This window comes from Molossus molossus, unplaced genomic scaffold (assembly GCF_014108415.1).
Source record: "Molossus molossus isolate mMolMol1 unplaced genomic scaffold, mMolMol1.p scaffold_m16_p_1, whole genome shotgun sequence".
Classification (NCBI taxonomy): domain Eukaryota; kingdom Metazoa; phylum Chordata; class Mammalia; order Chiroptera; family Molossidae; genus Molossus; species Molossus molossus.
In genome coordinates this window covers 96155464-96171312 of record NW_023425344.1, presented here as the reverse complement: position 1 = coordinate 96171312, position 15849 = coordinate 96155464, and positions in this window count along the sequence as shown.

The following is a 15849-nucleotide window of genomic DNA, read 5'->3' as shown; positions in this document are numbered from 1 at the left end:
GTTTGGGAACATTGTTGCTTTCATTACATTTTCTGCCAGGTCCATAAAACAGAGATGCTGTTATGTCAGAGTCTCCTTTTATTGAAAGCCAGGAGTGGTCTGAGGGTGGGTGTTGGGAATGGTGGTTAAATTATTCATCGTGACAGAAATAATTATCTTCATGGAGACGACAGAAGCCCACATGTCTTTTAGGAAGTCAGCTTGAGAAATGCTCCCCAGCGATAATGAAAGTAATAAGATGTGTCCCAGGCCCTACTCATGAGCTCTGATTTTTTTTTTTCCAACACTTGCAAAAAGTACCCTGTGCTGACAAATGTCTGATTAACAAAATTAAGAAGAGATTTGGCTGCAGCCTGAATCCCTCCCGTGGGCCCTTTAGTTTCTGGATTTCTAGGTTGATTATCTTTTCAGGTCAGATTTTTCTTCCCCTGTCTCATTCTTCATCATTTCTAGTCGAACCAATATGATGGTTTTTTGCCACGACTGGGTTAGAGCCAAATAACTGTTACCTTCAGAAGAGGTTCTGCTATCCTAAGCGTGATGACCCCAGGATGCCGGAGACACAAAATAAAAAGCGCTGTTGTCTCTTTGCCACCTTTCCCTTCAAAGGTTTATACGTTGCTTCAAAACAGAAATATAAGCTGCGGACTGAAAAAAAAAGTGGCAAGAATGTTTTAATTCAAACCTGTATATGACTTGCATAGATCCTGGGTTATTTTGTTTTGTTTTTAATTAACCGGTGAATGTATTGGTGGGGTGGAATACAGGTGGATGGGGTATTCCAGGGGACAGCAGTTCCAGATGGATCTGGAAAGCCAGAGGAGTGTGATATCGAAAGCCTGTGAGAGAGGTAAGATGATTATTGTTGTTGTTATTGCTTTCGTTTTTTTACAGTTGAGCAAACAGAGACTCAGAATTCCGTAATGACTTTCCCTAAAGCCAGGGAGCTAGTAAGGAGTGGAGTTAAGAATTAAAGTTGGGTATTTGGACTCAAAAATGTCAGTCAGTGATTTGAGGACTCACTAAGACTTGAACTGATTCATTAAGTGTATGTGTTGGGTCATAAATGATGTGGCTATTAAGTGTGACTCAGCTGATTAATCTATGAGCCATTATTATTCCTGCATTCAGCCATTATCATGGTTGGATATATATTTTAAGGCTAAATTATATATGTATTAGCTTCTATAAAAGTTAATTCAGAAGAGGAAAATACATTTATTTTTCTGACCAGGTGGCATAGCCCCAAATGATATTTTGGCTTTGACACATTATAAAACAAAGGGGATGAGAAAAAAATAGTACATGATTATATATATTATGAGAATTTCAATTTTAACAATTCTTATGAAGAAGCAAAAAAAGAGAACATAAAAAAATAAAGTGTTAACGATCTGGAGAAATTCAACGGAGCCAACACAAAGCAAAGCAAAAGTGGGTCCTACCCTTATTTTTAGTGTCCACATTTAAATAAATTTGCATTAATAGCAATGCCAGAAACATAAGAAGGATCAGAAAGGACCCGAGGTGTCTGCTGACTTGAGCCGGAAGGCTCCCTCTTGAGATGTAACACGCTCGAAGTCGCCGGTTCAGCCCCGGCTCTGCAGTGGGGCCCCGGCGAGGGCGCTCCCTTTCTGGCCTCCAGGTTTCCCACTTCAGAACGAGTTGAACCAAAGCCTCTCAAGTGCCTTGGGACTCCCTGACTCTATAGTTTTGTAACTGAATAAAATAAATGATATGAAAAGGAAGAAAGTAGACAGGACAAAGAAAGATCTTTTGTTTCCAAACCACTGAGAGTAAGAAAGAATGGAAACCACCACGAATGTCTATCAGGCCAGTGAATTATACGCTGCGAACAGCCCCGTCCAAAGGTTTTCTGTGATGACAGTCACCTCAATGTCTGACGCCTTTGTAAACTACGGGCTCAACCCTTCTTCACAGTTTTTCTCAGTTTCCTTCTTCAGGAGACAGATTCTTCTCCTAACAAGTTCTATGTTCTCATGAATGTTACAGAGACAGTCTTGGGGGTGCCATTGGAAAAGAAAATATAAATATTTAGATATTATACAGAAGTGCCTGAAGTGTGTCAGTATAGAAAAATTACCAGGCTTGGGTTGTCATAGTTTATTTATCTTATAGGAATAAAACAGAAAAAAAATTCTCCAGTGGTAGATGACATTAAGGGAAAAATGATATTTAGGCAGTATCTTTCAGTGGATTTTTTACGGCCAACTTTGCCTTGTGGGATTAAGAAAGCAGGCAAATAGAGAAATCACAGAAGTATTTTAACTGTGTAGGAAAACTAGATGCAGAGATTAGTCCACGTTTTACATCTAGCACGTTGCATGAAATCTGGATTTCTCCTTTGCATCCTGGGGCCAGGACCCCAGTGCCTCTTCCAAACCCTTGAACTCTTGAAAGCTCGCTGTATTAATGAGGCCAGAGTGAGGGGGAAGCAGGCACTTCATCGTCCTCTGATCCAGTGATCTGATCATTGAATCCATAAGACCTGCCATTTGATTGAAGTTTCTATGGCATTGACCCAGATATTCTGGTTCATAAAAATACTAAATCCTTTAATGAAACACAGAATTAAGTTAATATGATTTATGTCACCCCTCACCCCGTGGGCTGATGCTTTGTAGTGATCTTGATTAAAGGAAGATTATAAAATAGCTGCAACCCTCACTCATTTGCATTTAGTTCTAAGGAAATGGCCCAAACGGAACTAAATAGGCATTTAAATACAGAAAAAAAAAAATACCTCGATTTATTTTTATTAAGCATGAACAGGAAACAACTTGCCAATAATTTGCAGATCTTTTTAGGACTAGAAAGAGAATTTGGCATGAAAAAAAAATTCTGAACTGATCATGTTAATTATGTTTTCTCTGAACAAGAAAACTGAATAATCTCCATCCCCCAAAACATCAATCTCCAATTTGGTACTTTATTCCTTATGGTGTTGAGTGGTGCATATTTTAAACACATGTTTGTTTGTTTTTACCGCGAAGGAAGAAAGAGAAAAGAAACGAGCGTTCATGTGGTGTCCTATAATATTTGTTTCACTATTATCCTCATTTTACAGGTAAAGAAAGGAACTGAAGCCGAGTGAGTCCAGTCCCGACACCAGGAAGAAGTGAAACAAATTTAAAGCCACAGCTGTCTCCAGAGCCCACTGCCCTCCCCCTCCCTCTGCTGCCTTCTCTTCTCTCCGTGTCTTGTGCTGAGAATATTTTATTTGACTAATATACACTGCAAATCTAAAAATGGTGCTTTTAACAGAAAATGCTAATGTAGTTAACATTCTATACATTACTTCCTTGGACATGATTATAGGTTTACTAATATTTCTCCTTGTAAAACAGTGATATGTGTTTCCCTCAGGTCGAGCTAAAAATAATGTTCACATGATTATATAATTCCATGTGTCCGGTGAGAGCAAGCACCCAGGGAGTGTATGAAAATCACCCCATGTGACTTGCAAATTGCTGACATGAACAGATGACTGGTTGGTAATAACTGTTTACAAGACGCGTGTAGATCTCTGTGCATTTATTTACTGAACCAAGGTTTCAGATGTGTGAAAAACAACTTACTTAAGAACTCTAAGAAATATACAAGAAATGCTAATAAAATATTAGAGCCAAGATCACACAGATTACTAGACCCAAATAAGACACTATGGTGATTAAGAAGACAGGGAATGTAGAAGAATGATTTACTTGAGAACAAATCATATAAATGTCCCAGTTAACAAGCTGTAATCAAAATAGAGTAGCAACCCATAAGAAGTATAAGTCAAAGCTGTAATTGGGGGTTATTGAAGTTGGGTATTCTTCTCAGACTGTGCTGACCTCTCGTTCTATCTAATACAAATGTATTTATTTCCCCCCTGTTCAAAGGAAAACAGTTCATTAAAAGGAAATGTAAATCTTTGAATAATGATCAACAAATTCCAGGGACAGACATTTGACACAATCTTCTGGGCTCCTTGAAAACCTCTGTTTATTTACAGACATCTATATATGTCCTGTCAACAATTCAGTAATTGAACTTTCAAATGTATTTTATCTGAGAAAGACGATATTGCTAATTGTGCTTATAATGAACTAATAAAGCATGAATAAATATACAAATGCTAATATTACATTAATAATGATTAAGCTCTGCTGTCATGGTGTATGTGATGATGAATTCTGTTGTATTGTAATAAATTCATTCTCAAAGCAGTGTTCCTGAAGGCAATTCACAAAGGAGATCTAGGTTGTTCAATAGGGTACTCCTGGAACCAAGTTTAATGTCTGGAACATAGAAGATGCTCAATGATCATTTTTTGGATGAACAAAAAAAAAATAAGAGGAAAAGAGAAATGACAAAGCCCACCATTGTAGCTCATGATTTTAAGAGAAAAATATTCACAAATCAACCTCAGTATCAATATTTACACATACTGTGTGAGCTTTGGACAGTGAACTACTGCTTACTTTAAGATTGAGGGAAGGTCAATGGCAAGAGACCTCTGTGTGCTCACCAGTTCCCACATTGGAAGATAACCGTGGAAACTGGTAGAACTCCTGTTTTATATATACAAAAGGTTACAGCACAACAGTTTGCTTTTTATTCCTCTGATATCTGTTAAAATTGCAAATAGCTTTCTATAAAATTATATTTTGGTAATCATCACTGGAAAAATGATTATGAGGTATATATCAATAATATTTCTGGCTTACAAATGTAACCAAATTAAAGGCTTTATATTCAGTAAAATCTAGGTCCAACAATGTAATAGCAGATGTTCTAAATAAAAGCCTTTCTGAAGGGAATAGTTGCTTTAAATGACTTAATATCAATTTCAAAGGCTCCTGAAATTTCTATATGAAATTAACATTAGCCTGTCATTTTAAAACTGACAGCCACACGCTAATGGGTAAATATTGTGTTCTACAAATATGGTGCTAAAATACAATGGCACATCCCATTACGTTTTAAGAAATAGGAAATATGTGTTTGATTATTTGGTAATAGCCATGCAGCCACAGGATGGAAGGCCTTCCTTTGGCTCTTTGCTCTGTCTCCTCACAGAGACTATTAGCTTCCTAGCTGCTTCAGCAAGATGGCCTGGGGGATTCTTTCTATGGTGAGAATTCCCAGGCAAGTGAAGTTCAAGTGTTTTCCTTTGGTTTGCAAAAGTAGGAGGATGTTTTTTATTTCTTGACTTCCAGGCTTTTGCGCTCATCTGGGAACTATTGTGTTTTTCAATATTTAATAAAAGGAGGGAAATGAGTGTGTGTGTGTGTGTGTGTGTGTGTGTGTGAGTGTGTGAGTGTGTGTGTGAGAGAGAGAATCCAATAGAGGGATGGTGGCCTGGAGACAGCAGAAGGAGTGAGTGGAAAAAAGAATAAGGGACACTTAGAGCTCATGTTCTTATTTTATTGCGGAAGGAACACTTAACATGCTATTTGTTCTCTTGACAGATTTTAAGTGGACACACATTATTGTTGACTGCAGACTCAGTGAGGTACTGCAGGTCTCCAGAGCTTATTCATTTTGCATCACTGAAACTTTATATCCATTGAACAGCAACTCCCATTTTCTCCTCCCCCAGCCCCCTGCAACCTCCATGTCACTCCTGAGTTCTGTGAACGTGACTGTTTTAGATCCCTCCTATCAGTGGGCTCACACAGTATTTGTCCTACAACTGGCTTATTTCACTCAGCACAAAGTTCTCAAGGTCCAGCCAGGTGGTCACATATTACAGAATTTCCTTTCTTTTTAAGAAAGAGTAGTAATCTACTGAGAATATATACAGTATTTTAAAAATTCACTTATATATTGATGTACTTTGTGGTTGTTTTTATCATCATGGCCAGTGTTCACAGTACTACAATGAACATAGAAGTGCTAATAGCCCTTCCAGACCCCGATTTCAGTTCCTTGAGATGCAAATGCATAAGTGGGATTGCTGGGTCATAGGGTAGTACTAATGCTTTCGAGGTGCCTGCACACTGTGTTCCATAGCAGCTGCACCATTTTCATCCCCACCAATAATATGCAAGAACTCCCTTTGATTTTCTATGGCAGCTCTAGGAAAATCTAACACCGATTATCTCCCCTGGACTATGATTTATGAATATTTCCCAGCAAGTGCTGCTCCCAACCTTGGAATCCCACTCAACAATGAGCAGGATTGTGCCCTGGCTGGTTTGGCTCAGCCATTAGAGTGTCAGCCTGCGGACCAACGAGTGCTGGGTTCGATTCCAGCCAAGGGCACGTACTGAGGTTGTGTGGGTGGCAACCAATCGATGTGTCTCTCTCACATCTCTCTCTCTCTCTCTCTCTCTCTCTCTCTCTCTCTCCCCCCCCCCACTCTGTCTGAAGATAAATGTAAAAACATCCTTGGGTGAGGATTAAATAAAGCAGGAACGATTTTTTCCCAAGTAGGCTAGAAGTGACCAGTGGTCGAGGAAGTAATACGTGCCCTTCCCCATTCATGCATGAAGAGGGTGCAACTGGCAATCAAAGATTGCTCACTGCGTCGACAACAAGCCATAGATGTGTTCTTGGGGGGCGGTGAGGGGAGAGCAGTGTGGGGGAGAAGAACGGCAGTAAAGATGTGTCCTGAGACATATCGTGAATCATCATGAACTCAGAGGTCGGGGAAAGTGCTGGGGGCACACTGAGCTGCACCAGAGGAAGCCTGTGATGAAGAAAACACTGCCCCAGCCCTGGCTGGTTTGGCTCAGTGGTTAGCGCGTGGGCCCACGGACCAAGGAGTCCTGGGTTCGACTCCAGTCAAGGGTACAAACCTCAGTTGCGGTTTGTCCCCGGCCCTGATCGGGTCCATGCATAAGGCAACCAGTCAATGTGCCCCTCTCACGTCGATGTTTCTCTTTCTCTCCCTCTTTCTCTCTCTCACTCCCACTCTATCTGAATAAAAATGAAAAAATATCCTCAGATGAGGATTTAAAAAAAAGAAAGAAAACACTGGGACTACCCCCATAGGGAAAGACAGGCCGTGTTCTTTAGTATCTGCTAGTCAGTAAATTCAAGCTTTATGGACCTGTCTGGGCTGAGTTTGTCAACATCTTGTTTCTTTCTAACTAGCATTTTATTCACAAGACAGGGAACTCAGCATTTTTCCTTTTCTTCATCGGTGGTGATTTTAAAGGGAGAGTCTTTTGTTCCATCTTCAGGAATGTAGGGTTCCCTGAAGGTCTCTTTAAACAGACCATTCCTCTTACCAATGAGCATGAACAAACATAGGAAAGTCCTGACGACCACCCCTAAAATTGTTCTGCGTCCGTTCCACTCGCAGCTCTGGTCTCTACAGCAGAAAACTATATGTGATCAACTTTTATTGACAGAAAAGGAGCTGTAAGTGCTAAAGATGAATCGAAATGAACCTCTTCTGCAGGGAATACTGGTTCGTAATAAAACATCCTGTGTTACTTAACACTTCCATGACTAGCTTTCCAACATGAAAGAGATTTTTTGGGACTAATTTTAGTAAGCCCTACAAAACTCTCCTGTTGGTAAAACACACACACACACACACACACACACACACACACACACAAGTGACATGTGTCCCTGTGGTGATGAGGGCAACCTGGGTGTTAGGAAACCGGGGTCCTCATCCTGACAGAGCCCTGACTTCACTGCAACTGATTTTCTCCCCGGCAGTAGGGCCGGAGGGGTGAGTTACTTCACCTCTCAGCCTCGTTTTCTGGCACGGTGGAGTGAAGCTATTTGAGTTGCTTTATTCTAAGTTCCTTTCCCGCGCTCCCGAGGCGCTGCCATCTGTGCGGAATCAAGCACGCAGCCAGCCCGACGCAGCGCCCTGCCTCTGGAGGCCTTGGCAAGCTGCGTGTTTCCGATGTATTTCATCCATGTGCGGAGCAAACTTTCCATGTGAATTTGTTATTCATTTAGGAAGGACCCCAAGCGAATCCTACAGAATCTAGCTCCACAAACCAGTAATTTAAGCAGTATCAGCTGGTGGACGAGAGTCCATGAGAGGGAGCGCTCGGATGGATGCCGGGGGCGGATGCAGAGCGCCTGCAGGAGCTGGCCTGCCTGTTGCATGCTGTGCCCCCACGGCCACCCCGGCCCTAAGGAGGGAAGATGCCCAGGGAGCCCAGACACACACCACCTCCATCTCTACCCCGCCTGCCTTCCTCCAAGTGGTCCAGATGGGACTGAGGCAGACTCCGAGGAAACTGACAAATGGTTCCTTGGGGAGGATGGAATCTAAAGAAACCGTTTTTCTTCCCTTCCCTTGTATCTTGGGAGTGAGGGTTGAATTACTTTTCTGACTTGATTCATTGCCGCTGAAAAGCTGGTTAAAGGACCCTCTGTCTAAATGTTTGTTTGATGTCCTGATAGCCACAGAAGGACTGTAAGAAAGGACCCAGAGCTACAGACACATTTTCTTCTCATCGAAGTGCACATACTTCATTAAAGATGAATTGACACCGTGCCCATTTGCTGGTGGAGCACCCTGTCTCGTCTGTCAAAACCTACAACATTCTTTGTGGCCGGCGCATGGGTATTTGATGTGTGATCTATAGACCCCTTTCTAATTACGGTCTTCAAGAAACAACTCACACATCGGTAACACGGAGGGAAAATTCCTCTCCGCCTCTGAAGAGTAGAGAGCTCACTCCTGATTTCCAGCAGATCATTGCACAAGCCAGCATCACCTGCCACCGTGTGGAAGACAAATGGCCATGTTTTGTAGACAATCTGCAGCTGCCCTGCCCAGCAATTGTTAGAGGGAGAAGCAAGGCTATAGCCACTGAATGGTCACAGGTGGAGCTGGGCACCTGGAGTCAAAAGATCTAGTTTCACATCCTAACTTCGCTCCGAGGAAACAATATCACTTTCCCTCCTACAACCTCGGCGTCCATCTCTAGGCATGATGGTATTATTACGGATGCAACAGACTTTGTAGGAATATTAAAAGAAATGATCACCTGAAAACCATGTATAAACAGAAAACATCTAGTCAAAAGCTTTTTATTACTATTTTATCCTCCTGATCCTTATTTAGCACTCGGATGGCTGCTGCAATGCTATATTAATCATGTCTTTAAATGTTGCTGTATTTTATGATGCTTTGACATTTTGAGGTCTGCAGATCTGGAAACGGAGATCCCTCCTTCTTTTAGCTAATTTCTCGAGAGAGCTGGGGCCTTGCCTGGGACTCTGCCTTTGAAATACAGACTAACCAAACTAATCACATGTTCCTACTTCTGCCTGCCTCCTTTTATCAGGCTTCTGAAGTTCAGGACACTATTTTCCTGCCCTAAATCACCCCAGGACCAGGTACTGGATAAGTAGGGGTCACACCTACACCCCAGAGCCTGCTGAAATTATCAAATGATCCAACCCTAATCCTGCTCAGCATTGCTTCTCTCTCTCCTTCCTGTGAGATAAACCCTTTTGTCCACTTGCCCCCACTCCCTCTGCCTCTGCCTCCCGACTGGCCTGTTGCTTCCTGTTTCTAGGGATCTGTGCCTATAAATGTCTTCCTCTGTGACGGTCATTTCCATGTCCGTATGTCTTAACATATCAGATTAAAACAAATCCCAGGTACATTTTATTTTATTTTATTTTATTTCATTTAATTTCATTTCATTTCATCCTCACCTGAGGACATTTTTGCATTAATCTTCAGATGGAGCGGGAGAGGGAGAGAGAGAGAAACATCGACATGTGAGGGACACATCCACTGGCTGCCACCCACATGACCCCAACCGGGACCGGGGACAAACTGCAACCAAGGTATGTGTCCTTAGCGGGAACCGAACCCGAGTCTCTCTGATCCGCAGGCCGACGCTCTAACCATTGAGCCAAACTGGCCAGGGCAAATCCCAGGTACATTTTAAAACAGGTGCCCAAACAAATGCATTTTTGGAACGAACAGATCCAAGGGACACAAAGGGCAATGGCTGAGTTCGGTGAAGCCACTTCACCTCTCTGGGCAGCAGGGTTGGCACAGAATGAAGTCCGAGCTTGCTCTCTGCTGCCCATTGGAATCACCGGGGAGCCCCAAGAAACCGCAGACCCTGGGCCTCTCTCAGAGCACACTGACCAGCACCTCGGTGCGGTCTCTTTTCATTAAACCCCCTCCCATGAGTTTAATGCTCGGCCCTGGCTTCAAACTCCTGGTGTGGTCTACCTGCGAACTTTTCTCACACTTTAAAATATTATACTAAATAAACTCTGGGGGGTCATGCAGAAAAAAAAAATATTTCAGGAAGATGTATTAGATATAAAAACTCCAAAATAGTGTACCCTATAGACAAGTCCCCGCTGGTGCAAAAAGAATACATTTACCATACTTTGGAAATGAAGTGGGAGGGGCAGGAATCTTTCCCATGCTCCAGCCGATTAGGAAACTGCCCCCCCCCCATTAAGTTGGGATGGTGACATGCAATAATACAGTCTTTGGGGTTTTCATTTTGGCCTTGAGCTGTATGATGGAAATATCAGCTTCAGCGGCATATAATTCAGTGTCTTATATCTGGCCCTGGAGGCTGCTGAGATAGTTTATATAATGATTTTACTCATGAGGGGACAATTAATTGCATGTTCCTCACCAGTTGCTCAGTGCTACAGCTTCATTGGAAAAAGTCAGAATTCCCCTTAGGGGACCCAATTTCAAGTTAATATATAGGAACGCTGTACATGGCTTTATTAATCTAGAGGCAGGTGGATCTGGAAGTAGAAATTAGTAGGCTGCAGGCTGGAGAGGTTCACTCTTGTCTGGCTGATCCCCTGGCCAGCTATGTCATCTTGGCCCCCCTCTTCACCTCTCTGTTCTTCAGGTTCCTTCCCTGAATGTGGAACTGGAGTAATCTCATATGCCTCCTGGGCATAAATAATAAAAACGAATGAGATAATGTCTTTGGGGGGATTTGAGTTCCTCGGAGAGCATTACCATAAAATAGACACACACACACACACTTTGTCTCTCCCATGTACATTATCAGTCTAACAAACCAGAAACTATAATCCCCCCAAAATCATAACTCTACCCTACTCATTATCTTTAGGAAAAAAGCCACTTTTCTCTCTCTCCACCATTTCTGCTGGGAGAAGTACTGCCAATGTCCCTGACAGGTTGCAATTGGAAAAGGATGTTTTGTTTCCCGTAGCCAGTGCCGCTGGAACTCCATGTGTTCTGCGGGAATGACCCTATTTGGGGCTCAGAGAAGACATCAGACATGTTTTCAAATGTTTGGACTCCATCAAATCCCTGTTGTGTATTCTTTTCCCTACTAATCGCTGTGGTGTTTAATTGTTAAAACCATGTGTGTTTCAAGGGAAATTGAATCCATATGTTTCTGATTCATTTGCACTGAGCTCATCAAATTGTTGTTTTATAAGAGCTGTTTGCTGTCCAGGAAGAATCCCCAAGTGCCTCTTCATACACCATTCAATGCTTTTCAACATCTTTAAAACAGGAAACAAAGCCCACTATCAATACAGCTACACTTGCCTCCTCCTCCATCATATTCTTTTAATGATAAAAGTTTCCTCTTTGCTTGGTCAGATAAGAAGATATTTTATAGAAAGTCTTCTCGAAGTAGGTTTCACAGAAATGACAGCATGAAAACTGAATTAAACAAAGTGAGGCAAATTCCTTTCATTGATTTTTTGAAGACCCTAAATAACAAAATATACAAAGGGGAAAACTTTTCCTAGATTCATTCATTCAACAAATATTTAGTAAGTATCGAGGCATGCTTTTAGATGGTATTTATTGCCTGTCCTTATGAAGCATGTGTTCTATGGGGCATTTTCCAAATATATTTAGATCATGAAACCAGCACTCTCAAAGTCACTTCCCAGGAAATACTTGTTCACAGGGGGGTACAAAATATAAGTCCAGCTAACCCGAGTGCCCTGAAGCATGTGCTCAGATTAAAAAATGTGATGCTAATCTGCAATTCTTTGTTTTAGGATATATTCTATGCGGCAGAGAAAAATAAACAATTAAACATGGTCAGGTTATGATAAGTGCTATGAGGAAACTGAAGTAGTAGAATTGTGGGTGGGATGAGAGCTTATTTTGTATTTCAGCAAAGGAAGTGATATTTGAGTAGTATAATTAGCCAGGGTGATCCAGAGAAATAGAACCAATAGGATGTATATATATATTATAAGAAACGTGTGTGTGTATGTGTGTTTGTGTGTGTGTGTGTGTATACACAAACAATATTCCTATATATAAAGGGAATTTGCTCACATGGCTATGGAGGCCAAGAGTCCCACAACCTGCCTTCTGCAAATTGGAGAGCCATGGTGGGATTCAGTCTGAGTCCAAAGGCTTGAGAACCAGGGTTGCTGATGTCCTAGGGCAGGGAAAAAAATGATGTCCCAGCTCAAATAGAGAGAGAATTTGCCCTTTCTTCACTTTTTTGTTCCATTTGGACCCCAGTGGACTGGATGGTGCCTGCTCAAGTTGGTGAGGGTAGACTCCTCTACCAAGTCTACTAATTAAAATGCTGAACTCTTAGAAACTCCCTCACAGACGCACCCAAAAATTATGTTTTACCAGCTCTCTGGGCAGAGTTTAACCCAGTCAAGCAGACACATAAAATTAACCATTACAAGTACAGTAACTGAATAAATGAGAGAGGGAAAATCATGGGAAGATCTGGGGGAGGGGGTGAGAATGTAATGGCATTGGCAAATTTGGTTTTGTAAGAAAATCCCAGTTAAAGTTAGTTCTGTACTTAAAGTGACTGAATGATGGCCGAGGACCTGGAAAGCATCCATGACTGGCATCAGCCCAGACATAGGGAAGTGATCACGTGAATCTGTACTGGCATGCATGGGTCAGGGAGGCGAAGGTGAGGAGCAGAGGAACAGCGTCGTGAGAAAGACAAGCCAGGGGCATTCCTTTGGTCACTTCTGATTAAGGGTTTTGCCAATTCCTAATGAAGAAATTGAGACGGTGCTATTAGGACCTGTGTGGGTGTGTTTATACAGTATTGTAGAGGACTTTTCTTTCCCTGTCCAGGACCTTTCCAGATCGGAACTGCCTCTTTGTGGCCTGGTGGCCTTGTTTTGTCATTACAAAACTCTGTCAGTCAGAGTATACTCTTGCCTGGGCCCAGAGACTGGTCAGGGGAAGGCAAACAAGCTCGGAGGAGCTGGACCTGTCAGAGCTACGAGAAAGCTATGCAACTTTTGCAAGAACCAGGAGATAACTTAATCCCTGGAATCTAGGCTTGCTTAAAGCCAATGCTGCTTCTGGAATATTAATGATAAAAACCCATACATTCGATTTTTGGGCTTAAGTTAATTGATATATATATATATATATATATATATATATATATATATATATAATGCAAACATGAGAGCCCTATCAAAACTATTATGTAATTTGATTATATGTTCTATCCATATAATTCATTTCATAGAGTGGACAAATTCTATTTTTTGTTTCCTTAGTCAAGTTTCAGGTAGGGCGCTCCTTTTGGTGGTGCTACAGTTAGGTACCTACAATGAGATGTTGTCAGGAGCCCAGACTGGAGCCATCTGGTGAAGCAGCAATCCTTATCGAATGTTCCCTGAATGCAGCCTATCCCCACATGAGAACACCCTCTTGTGTATCCCAGTAATGTTAGTGGAAGAGCTCATAAGTACATGAATGGCTTACCTATGTAAGCACAGGATCCTCAAAATGCTACACTAAAGTGCCCTTCCTACTAATGATAAAACCTAGGATACCTTTATATGTGTTACCGAGCTGCCATCATTTGGAGCCTGGGGAAGGGAAATCCTTTATGCTCTAAAATTATGTTAAACCTGGGAAATACAAGAGCTCAAAAAGCCTCCCACTGAGTATGAGTTCTGATCTCAACTCCATCATAGGCTTTTTATATTACCTCAGGTCACTTAAAAACATTTTCTCATTTCAGTCCTATCTTATCCCAAGTCTTGCACAAAGACTTGTTTTTGTCCAACCTTAAAATGGTGATTATACTGCCAAAAGTCTGCACAGGGTATTATATGAAGAGCCAATAAAATGATTGAAATGCATTCACAAATTATTAAAGCATCCTAAAATTGTTTGGCAGGCACTCGGTGGGGCAATTTCTTGTCAGTGGGCTGCTGCAGGTGGGCTGGTGTCATCCAGAAGCCCCTAAGCAGCTCCCATGGCTTCAATGCCAACGCACCTTATAATCCTAGACAAGACAATCATTCGGAGCCTCAACTAATTCAAAATCCTACCCATTTAACTTTGTTAAAAGTAATTCGAATAAAAATAAATTCGTGATTAAATTAGCATCTTGTAAATAGAGATGACATTGACCCAAATGTTTAAATATGAGGGAAAGGATTCTGTTTTGAGTCATTACGTTATACAGTGGAGGCACGCAGTAGGCTCTCAGTACATATTTGTTGGCTAATTGTTGATTGATAGACACAAATCACCTATTTTGATTACCCATTGACTAAGGTTCCCTAGTCCTAGCAGTAAAACTTAGAGTAAGGATCCCTTACTGTTACACAGTGGCTTTTTCCAGAAAAACTCGCGTTCTTCCTCCCATCAGCTGAGAATAATAGTGAACTGCGCTGCATCCCTTCATTCGTAATGGTCAGTTTTGGGTGTCAGCTTGACAGGCCACAGGGTGCCCAGATATTTGAGCTGACAGTAGTCTGGGTGTGTCTGTGAGGGTGTTTTGGGATGAGATGAACATTTGAATTGGTAGACTGAGTAGATCAGATCGTGCAATCAGTTGATGGTCTAATTGAACAAAAAGGCTGGTCTTCTCCCAAGTAAAGAAAATTTCTCCTGCCTGATGGCCTTTGAACTGAGACATCAACGTTTTCCTGCTTTCGGATTCCAACTAAAACATCCACATTCCCTGTTGCCTTAAGCCTACTCCCTTTTGACTGGACCATTGGTTCTTTGGTTATTTAGATTGTAAGATTCTCAAATTATATAGACTATATCTGTTATTTCTTTTATTACTTGACACAAACTAGTATTTTAATGGACTCACTGAGTATGCTTAATGCTGATGAAACTGTTGTCCAGTTGTCTTCCTTAGATGGTATATTCATCAGGGTCCTCCAGAGAAATGGAACCAATAAGAGATAGGACCGCCCTGCCCGGTTTGGCTCAGTGGTTAGAGCGTTGGCCTGCGGTCTGGAGAGACCCGGGTTCGGTTCCTGCTAAGGGCATGTACCTCGGATGCAGTTTGTCCCCGGCCCTGGATGGGTCGTGCGGGTGGCAACCACTCGATGTGTCCCTTTCACGGCGATGTTTCTCTCTCTCTCTCTTCCTCTCTCTCCCTCCCACTCTATCTGAACAGAAAATAGAAAAATGTCCTTGGGTGAGGATTAAAATAAGAGAGAGAGAGATAGGACTGGAACTACATCATTGGCTCTCCTGGGTCTCCGGCTTGCTAACTCACCCTGCACGTCTTGGGTCTTGTCAGCCTCCACAATTGCAGACGCTGATTCTTCATGTAAATCATATATGTATCTCTTATTAAGAATCTTACAATCTAAAATAACCACAGGATCTTGCAACATAGAACAATGAATGTGTGTGTAGTGCACAGATGGTAAAAGGAAGCCCCAGGAATAGAGGTTCATTTGCTCAAGCAGTGAGTCAGCCAATAAATAGTGACAGGCATTGTTCTAGATATCAGGCATACAAAGCTAAAGATACAATTATGTCCCCCAAGAAGCTTGCAATCTAAAGGAGAAAAAGGCAAACCCAGATTCTAGAGAGGTGTGTGATAATTTCTGTTCTGAGGGCATACCCCACATCAACAAGGGGACCCCACAGGCACCTTAGCCAAAGAAGATGGC